The sequence below is a fragment of the Belonocnema kinseyi genome, chromosome 8 (genome assembly GCF_010883055.1).
Source record: "Belonocnema kinseyi isolate 2016_QV_RU_SX_M_011 chromosome 8, B_treatae_v1, whole genome shotgun sequence".
NCBI classification, from domain to species: domain Eukaryota; kingdom Metazoa; phylum Arthropoda; class Insecta; order Hymenoptera; family Cynipidae; genus Belonocnema; species Belonocnema kinseyi.
In genome coordinates this window covers 55,535,870-55,545,759 of record NC_046664.1, presented here as the reverse complement: position 1 = coordinate 55,545,759, position 9,890 = coordinate 55,535,870, and the positions used below count along the sequence as shown (strand labels likewise).

Genomic DNA, 9,890 nt, shown 5'->3' with positions numbered 1-9,890 from the left:
ATTCTCAAAGGACCTAGAAGGACCAGAAAGTATTCTTCGATCTGTTGGGGGGCTGGTATTTGCTACATATATAGCAAATAGCACGCATGTCTTTGTTGCATGTATGTTTCGAAAGAGAAACTAGACATTTTTTATTGAAGGACCCATATGTGTTGAGAAAAAACCCGCGCGTGAGGAATCCTGCTCCGACCGCAGGTGAGTCTACGGTCCTAGGTATGATAACTCTTATACCTCCCTATAGGCCTAAGTACGAAAGCTTTCCGACTTTGACGAGGACAATGTCAACTCCTCGTACGAGAGACACTACGGCTTCATGCTCACAATCTCACGCCCACATGGAAGGCGCGCCTTCGCTGGCTTCGCTACCTCAACAAATCTGAGAACGAATCACTCTACACATACTCTTTCGGGGTAGCTGTCGTCGTCACAGTATCTGTCAAGGGAGCAGGATTTTATACTACAGACTGATAGCCATACTCAAAGAATGTCTAACAAGTTCTATGTACCGGCCGCTAGATACAAACAATTTATGTCGAGAACAGTTTTCGTGTTTTAATTTTTTTTGTAGATTATGAATGGAAAGTGACCTCGCTGAGGCAAATGACCTTCAAATTTGGTCTCAGCAGCCCGGAAAACATATAATCGCTTTGCTTTCTGGGTGTTTCGATGAATGTTTCAACTTTCATCATTTTTTTGAGGTTAGAAAAGAAATTCGACCTGACCGAGTCAAACCAAACCCGATTCGGATTCAGCAACCCCAAAAACGTATAGAAATGTTTATCTTGTCTGGTGGCAAGACCTTTCTTTCGTGTGCCTGTGTAATTAATATAAAACATTATTATCATCCGGTGCTCAAGCGTAACAATAAAATCTTGATTATTAATAACAATATTATAAACAAATTAAAAAATTGAATATTTTCCGTTTTGAAGAAATATCTTTCTTAACAAAATCATGTTGCAGCTATCTCATTCATTATATTTAATCAAGAAAGTGAGACGCCAATTCGCTAGTATATCTTGATAGTGTCACTTTAATAAGCAGCTTTGTCAGTAATTTTCCATTAATATTATTATTAAATAATAATAGAAAATTGTAACTCTTGTAAACAAAATTCTAAAAAACTATTTCACGCTTTTATTTTGCTATACTATTTATTATATTAGAAAATTTTCTTCGTTCGGTTAATGTTTGCTGCAAAACGATTCTTTTTGACACAAATCGTAGCCTTAAAGTTATAAGTACACCATGTCCATCAACTGTCAAACTTAGAAAATGAGGTTCAAAGTTTAACCATAATATACTATACAAAAACTTTGAGGAATGTCAAAATAAGTGTATCGGTCAAAAATAATACATGATTAAAAACATGTTAGCACAAATGTTAATACTATTATGAATTTTTTTTCCTGATATGGAAGATTAGTTTTGGACGTGACGTAATATGAGATGCATACTATTTATAATGAAATTCTGAAGTAAAAAGTTGAACAGAATGATAGTTTACATTATTCTGTTGTATTACATACCTGGAATTAGATGAGTTATTCGCAAACTATTGAATTTGGAGTAATATTCCTTTGAATTAAAATTATTTCTTGAAAAAAAGATCCTACTCCATCTTCACTCCATTGGGAATCGAACCACAAAACTTCTGATTTCCGGTCAGGTGCTTTTCCAATTGAGCTATTACAGGGATCAGAATAAGAACTCTTAATTCAAGAACATAAAGCTAATTTTTAGCTAGGTGTTAATGGTACAAGTAATTATTTAAAAATTTTTAATTTATCTGCTATATCATCAGAGATTGTACCTTACCGACAGTAGATCAACCCTCCAAACCATGAAGGCAGAAAATCTACACAATATCGATCAAGTTAAGAATCTTCAATAACAGAAAATGCTTAACGTCTTAATAAGACTCGATGGAAAATAATATTTTTAAATTAAAATTATTTCTTGAAAAAAAGATCCTACTCCATCTTCACTCCATTGGAAATCGAACCACAAAACTTAAAATAATTTTAACAAAATTTTAAATAATATTCCTTTGGTTACTTTTAAGGTTAAGTATATTTTTCAACACTGTCATTTTTCAAATTAAACTTAGGTTATCCCTATAAAATATGCACTACGAGGTTGGCATTTTTTCACTTACTGCATGAAAAAAAAGACATAGTAAATTCCCAACACCTCCCATTAATGTGTAAATTCCCTTCTCCTCAGTTTAAATTGTTCTCGTTTGACTTTTAAGAATTTGTAATTATTATTAAACACTAATTAATTTATTATATATTTTTTGATAAAAAAAATTAAACATTTTAGAACTCCAAGATAAAATATACAATGTACATGATTGAAAAATAATGACAGACCGTAAAGCCCAAAATACCATAAATAGGGAAAGTAGGGTGATAGGGTGAATAATAGTCGGAGAACAAATTATTTGAAACAACATTTGTGTACAATAGATTCTACTATTTCAAGTAGGAATATAGGTATAACAAAAAATAAATACAAAAAATGCATTTTTAACAAATTAGTGGAATTTTCCACCCAAAAAGATGAATTTTCAACCCAAAAAACGAATTTTCAATAAAAGACTTGAGTTTTTTACCCAAGTTTTACCTAAGGAGTCGTATTGATCTGAAGGATAATTCGTTTTTTAGTTGTTAAAAATTTGTATTCTTTTTTAACTGCAAATTTAACTCTTCCATTTTTTGTTGAAAACTTACCTTTTTAAGTTCAAAATTAAATTATTTATTTAAATGTCATGTATTTTGTTGCAAATTCATCTTATGGTAGGAAATTAATAAAAATTATTCAAAGTTTCATTATTATTTTTAAAATTCAACTATTTTGTTGAAGTATTACTTTTAGCCGAAAATTAAATTGAGTCTTTAATAATTAATCATTTTGGTTAAAAATTCAAATATTTGATTAAAAATGTATGTATTTTTTATCGGGCTTAAGTTTCAGACGTCAAATCACTAATTTTTTTGAAATTTTTTCCCGAAAATTTGTGTATTTTGTTGAGAATTCGTGTATTTTAGTATTAAATTATTTTCTTGTTTGAAAATTAATTTTTTAGTTAAAAATGTATACAATTTATGAAAAATTCTTTTTTTTAAGAGAATTAATCTTCTTAGTTAAAAGTCTAACTTTTTGTTTAAAAATGGATCAATTTCTGGAAAGTTCGTATTTTCGTAAAAAATTAATCTTCTTGGTTAAAAATTTATATTTTTACTTCAAAATGTATGTATTTTGTTGAAACTTCATCTTTTTGGGTAGGAAATTAATCAACCTTGTTGAAAATTCAACTATCTGGTTAAAAATGTATGTGTTTTTAAAAAATTTAATTTACCTTTTTTGTAGAAAATTAATCCTTTTGGTTAAAAATTTAACTATTTGGTTAAAAAGGCAAGTATACTGTTCAAAAGTCTCTTTTAGTACAAAATGAATCTTCTGGGTTTAAAATTGAACTATTACCTTTAAAATTTGTGTATTATGTTGACAGTTCGACTTTTTAGTATAAAGTTATCGCTTGTTTGAAGAATCATCTTTTGGTTGAAAATGAACATAATTTGTGGAGAAGTCTTTTTGGGGATAGAAACATAATCTTCTTAGTTAAAAATTTAACTATTTTGTTGGGAATGGAAGCTTTTGTGGAAAATTCTTCTTTTTTTGTAGAAAATTGATCTTCTTGGTTAAAAATTAATATTTTTGGTTGAAAATGTATTATGTTGAAATTTCATGTTTTTGGGTAGAAAATTATTCTTCCTTATTGAGAATTCAACCATTTGGATAAAAATGTTTGTATTTTTTTAAAAATTCGTTGATTTTTTTTTATAAATGTATTCTTCTTGTTAAAAAATTGAACTATTTGATTTAAAATGTGTATATATTTTTTAAATTCATCCTTTTCGTAGAAAATTAACCCCTTTGATTAAAAATGTAACTTTTTGGTTAAAAAGGAAAGTATATTGTTCAAAAGTCTTTTGGGGAAGAAAATTAATCTATATGGTTAAAATTTAACTATTTGCTTGAAAATGTATGTATTTTGTTGAGAATTCGTCTTTTAGGTATAAAATTATTTTCTTGGTTAAAAATGCGCATATTTTGGGGAAAACCCTACATTTTTATAGAGAATTAATCTTCTTAGTTTAAAAATCCAAAAATTTGGTTAAAAATGGATATATTTATTAAAAATGTTATATTTTTGTAGAAAATTAATCTTCTTGGTGGAAAATTTATCTTTTTGGGTTGAAAATGTATGTATTGTGTTGATAATTAGTTTTTTTGTAGAAATATCTTCTTCTTGGTTAAAAATTCAACTATTTAATTAAAAATGTATGTGCTTTGTTGAAAGTTCGTCTCTTTTGATGAAGTAAAAGAAAAAAACATTCTACCAATTAACTTATCTTCACCTACAAGATCAGGTAGCGTCGTGAGTTCTCCCGGAAGTGGAGAACAATGGATGCACGAGTGAGCCGCTAACATAATATATCACGACTTAAGTATCCATCCCCTCATTTCTTAATATAACCTTATGCATTCATACAACCCTCATGTTACTTCTTTATCGTGACTTCATACACATAGGCCAGGAACCAACATGCATAGAAGCACAGGCCTCATTTTCTTGCGTTTGCGCATTATTCATATATGCCTCATGATAGTCATGCTTCAGACGTCGCGACGCGTTCAGTATCGTGAAATCAATGAATCGCGTTCGAGTAAATCGCAAATAAAAAAAAAATGTAATTAAAAAAAGTGAATCCTCTTTATACCTGTATACATTTTACCTGCAAATTGCCAAATGGATAATCTGGCACCCCGCATAAAAAAACTAGGGATTCAATTTTGTGACAGATCATTTTCTTACAAACTTATTTTTAATTTCTCGTACGAAACAATTTTTTAAAGCGTATTGATTAGGTAAAGCGCGTTTTTTGTTGTTTTTAAATGGTTTATTACAGGCTTCTGATGAAAATTCCAAATGTTCTAGAAATAACGACAAGTCCCGGAAAGTTTTGAAAAAGTTCAAAAAACCGTGTTTGCCCGTCCTATTCAATTTCAGAACACAATGTCAAACAGCAAAATTAATCTAGACAAAATTCGTAAAATTCTAAAAGACAGAAGCTGCTACCTATAACTCTTCAAAGAACCACGATTTTTTCAAAAATAGGTTAAAAACCCAATTCTGTAGTTTGTATTTGTCTTTTGCAACTTGCTTATTATACAAAAAAAATGTTTCAAGCGTCAATTAAAGTAGACTTAGTTGCTAGCAATTCTAATAAAAAATTAACTAGAATCAATGTGTCATAAGTTATGGACTCCCAAAGTTGACCACATTTGACCTATTTTCCAGTGAAAATTAATTGGGGGAAAATTGGTTAAATACTTCGTTTGTGGGTAAAGCTACGTTAATGATGCCAGAGAAAAACAGTTAACGAAGGAAATTATGCCTAAATCTAAAAAAATTGTTTAACATACTTTTTGCTATTTTTAGAAAAAAGTATTTTTTAAATAGCTCATTTCGTACTACTTTTTCGAAAAAAACGCGGTTCTATTTTTTTAACTTTCTACGATATTTCTCTAGTTCAATTTTTCCGCTGAAAATCTTGCTCTAAAATGCAATGGCACGTTTCAGTCTATGCAAGAACGATTAATAATATCCTAATTGAAACCTTTTTTAGTTGCTGGAATTATTTTTTAAATTATTAAACAACTTCCCTTATTTTTATAAAGAAAAATAAATATTTTGAGGTAGGGCACGACTCTTAAAATATACCAAAACGTTAGTAAAAATTTTAATACCGAAATTATAAAAAATACCATAAAAATTCATCATTTTTTGGTTCAAAATGTAATCGTTTTTTTTTAAATTCGTCCATTTGGTTTCAAAATGTATCTATTTTTTTAGAAATTTAATCTCTTTTTGTTAAAAATAAAACCATCTGGTTAGAAATTTTATTTTTAGGTTGAAAAATGATCTTCTTTATTAAAAATTCTCATTGCCGGGTTGAGGATGCTACTGTTTTGTAGTAATCTTGTATTTTCGTCTAAAAAATTCAATAATTTAGTAGAAAAATCTACTTGTTGTTCAAAAATTGAACTACTTTGTTAAAAATCAATCTTTTTAGTTGAAGATGTGTCGTTTTAGTAAAAAACTAATTTCTTTCGTTGAAAATTCAACTCTTTGAAAAATCCTTTTTCTTTAGTGAAATATTAATTTTGTTCACTGACAATTTAACTGTTCCATTTTTGGTACAAAATTGATCTTTTTTAATTTAAAATTCAACTATTTAATTAGAAATCCATGAATTTTATCAAAAATTTGTTCTTGTTTATACAAAATTTCTCCTCTTAGTTTAAAATTCAATTCATTGTTTGAAAATTCAACCATTTCGTTCAAAATTAAACTACTTTATTGAAAATTCCGCTTTTTTATCAGAAAATTAACTTTCTTAGTTGAAAATAAATAATTCGTATTGAAAATTCATCTCTTTGATTGAAAATAGAACTACTTTGTTAAAAATTTTCCTTTCTTCTAGAAAATTACGATGGTTTGTTGAAAACTCATTTTTTTCGTTGAGAATTAAACTATTAAGTTAAAAAATCGTATTTTTTTTTTGTTGATTTTAACTGGTTGGAAATTCGCTTTTTTTTAATTGATTTGTTAAACTGAAAATTGGACAATGGCATTTTTTGTATAAGATATAGATTTTTTAGCTGAAAATTCATCTATGTAGTTTAAAGGTTTTATCCTTCTTTGGATGGAAAATTTAACTATTCTATTTTTGAAAATTTATATTCTTGGATGAAAAATCATCTTTTTGGTAAATGTTAAAATATTTTGTTGAAAATTCATTTTTCATCATAATCCATCATTTTAGTTGAAAGTTTATCTCTTTGGTTGAAAAATTAACTATTTTGTTGCAAATTAGTTTAGAAATAATTCGTTTGACTACAAATGTAACTATTCCATTTTTAATCAAAAATTGATATCTTAACTGAAAATTTATTTTTTCTAGTTGAAAATTCATGTATTTTGTAATTCTTTTCGTTAGAAAATTAATGTTTATGGCTAAAAATTCGTTCCTTTTTGTCAAAAATGCAACTGGTTGTAAATTAAACTGTTTTGGCTTTAAAACTCAAACATTTTGTTGAAAATATATGTATTTGATTGAAAATTCATCTTTGGTAGGTATAACATTAATTTTCTCGGAGCAAAATTTAAATATTTATTTCCATATTTATCTTTTTTGGTTAAAAATTATATTTTTCTAAGACTTTAGGAAAGTTAACTTCATTCTTGATAAATCGTATTTTCAGTTTGAAAATTCAGCTGTCTTGTAGGAAATTCGTATTTTTTGTTCGAAAATGTTCTTTTCTTCTGTAGAATATTAAATTGAATTACTTTGTTAAAATTTTTTCACTTTATCGCTATAGTTGAAAATTTAAGTTATGTGTTGAAAATTCATTTTTATCTGAAAATGTGTACTTTATAAATTAAAAAATCTACTCTTTGGTAAAAAGTTACTGTATTTTGTTCGAAATTCGTCCTTCTAATTAGATAATTTATTTTCTTTACCAAAAATTCTTTTTCTTTTGTCGAAAATCCATTTTTTACTGACAAATTGTCGATTGCACCGTTAGTTCAAAATATACCTTTTTTAGTTGAAAATTCAACTGTTTGTTTTAAAATGCATCGTTTGAAAATGCATCGACTATTTATTCCTCAAATATTTCCCAATTCTTTTGAAAAATCACCCTACCTCTCTGCTTTATGAAAATTTTAGGCTACTTTTCAATGGGGGGGGGGGGGGTGTCTAAAATAATCCAATATTGGTGACGTAGTTTATGGACTGTCTCTAAGTGATAGTGTAAGTCTGAGCTAAATAAGGATACCGAGCAGAATACTTGTAAGCTCATATCTTCTAGATGTAGTCCACAACCCTTTCACTCGACTCAGCTGATCGATCAGCAGAAAGAACGAAGACCTGCGGATTACAAACTCCCACTGCTGAAGTCAGTGAAATGGCGAATAACGTGCCCGTTTATCAACACAAAAGTACAGGCAAGGATGAACGGTACATACGCAAATGATTTACGATCGGTCCTATAAAGAGGATGATGGTGCGCCGATGTAAATGTGGCCAACAGCATCGTCGGCGTAGTATAGTGAGTACACCGCTGTACCTCCTAGGTCAACGTACCTTCGACCAAGTCCGAACCAGCAAATGCATCGTACCAAGAAAATATGCTTGCAGGGCCGCATACGATCAGGTTGCCCTGCCGAAAATTCTGGACCTGGGTCAGGTGTAAGTAACTTGTTGATGAAGAAAAAAAAGAGATTTTAAGAAGAAGTGTGTGTAAAGATGATGGGAACCTTTTAGAATAGGATTATATGTATGTTGAAGGTGACGTATGAAACTGTTTACTGATTGGACTCTAGTGACCCTTAGAGAAATGATGTTCCACCTTATTTGGTTGTGAAATATGATGGTCAATAATGGTATCATTAATGTCAGTGTCAGCTGTGATGCAATTGATGACGCTGCTACAATTGGTACCATTATTTTCTAAACTAACCACATACATAGTTTTTTAACTGCTGCTTTCTTGTTATGACTGGTAAGATTTTTATCAATAGTATCTTGGCATTGTTTTTTACTTGTTTCAGTGATTAGGACCAATGGTATTTATTTTTACTGTTCATTAAACCAATGGTAATATTGGTAGCATGCGTAGACTGCATCATTATTATAGTTTTGAACATCACTCAAAGGAATGATTCTTGTGTCCAAAGGATGTGGCTTGGTGAAAATTGGAATGGCCTCTTGAATTTAAGGTTGAGCAACTTTTTCTCTGAGTGATTAGCGTTCAGCTAACAAGAACATCATTAGTAACATTTGTTAATTGATAGAAATTATAGAATTGATACCGATAATTTGTTGGTATCACGGGTACTTAAAAGGATATCTTGAATATGAGTAAAAGAAGTTGCAAGATCAAAAAATCAAAGTTGTCTGATCGAGACCAAACTTGGACAAAATTTTGTCAATTGGAATAATACTTTATTAGGAAAATGTTGTCATTTATATCAATAATATCAATATCGACGATTTGGGAAACTTTTTACTTCTTTAAAGAAATTTATTCAGATTTGTGACAACCCGCATAAGCTCGGAGTGATTTTGATTTGGAGTCTTCAGATATTTTCCAATCTCAATGAGATGCTTAGTAAAGTTATAGGGAAAAAATTTACTAAATGGAATTCAAATATACATAAAGATATACAGAATGATATTTTGGGTACAGGAATTATTCAGTGCATTTCAAACAGAATTTGCAAGACAAATTTTGAAAAGTGATGATTCCTCGAATTTCGCGAAAATTTCTTTATGAAAACTGACATCTAAAATCTTGATCTGTGGATTACTAAGGATTACTGCTCTTCTATCTTTTTTTTAATACTGCAAAATATAAAAAATAGTTAATTAACAATTTAAATTTCAAAACATTTTTTAAGTTCCGTAAGTAAGTTTTTGATGAATAAAGAATAATAATTTCTATTCAATAATTATATTTTACTTAAACTAAGAATGTTATCTAAAACATGGTTCTGTTTAGCAGACTTCTGCATACATTTAATTTTTTTGTTTATTTCAGGATGCAAATAAAAAAATACATTGAATCTCGTACAAATGTTTCATGATAATTTTGGTAATTTCGTCATTATTATTTCTAAATCCCGACGGATTGCCACAGTTATTTTAATCTACGAGGGTAGTTCAATAAGTCCTTAGAATGAAGTATAAAAACAATTTTTTTTGGATAAATTTTTTTTTATTTTTCAACATAATCTCCTTGGAGCTCTATAC

General features: G+C 28.9%; 1 long non-coding RNA gene across 1 annotated transcript in view; it reads right to left on the bottom strand.

Moving 5' to 3' along the window:
• Positions 1-1,526: 1,526 nt before the first annotated feature.
• Positions 1,527-9,890, bottom strand: part of LOC117179031 — a 16,422-nt gene continuing 8,058 nt past the window's right edge. Inside the window, exon 2 of the long non-coding RNA XR_004467850.1 lies at positions 1,527-1,686. This is a non-coding gene — a long non-coding RNA (uncharacterized LOC117179031). The remainder of the gene's footprint in view (positions 1,687-9,890) is intronic.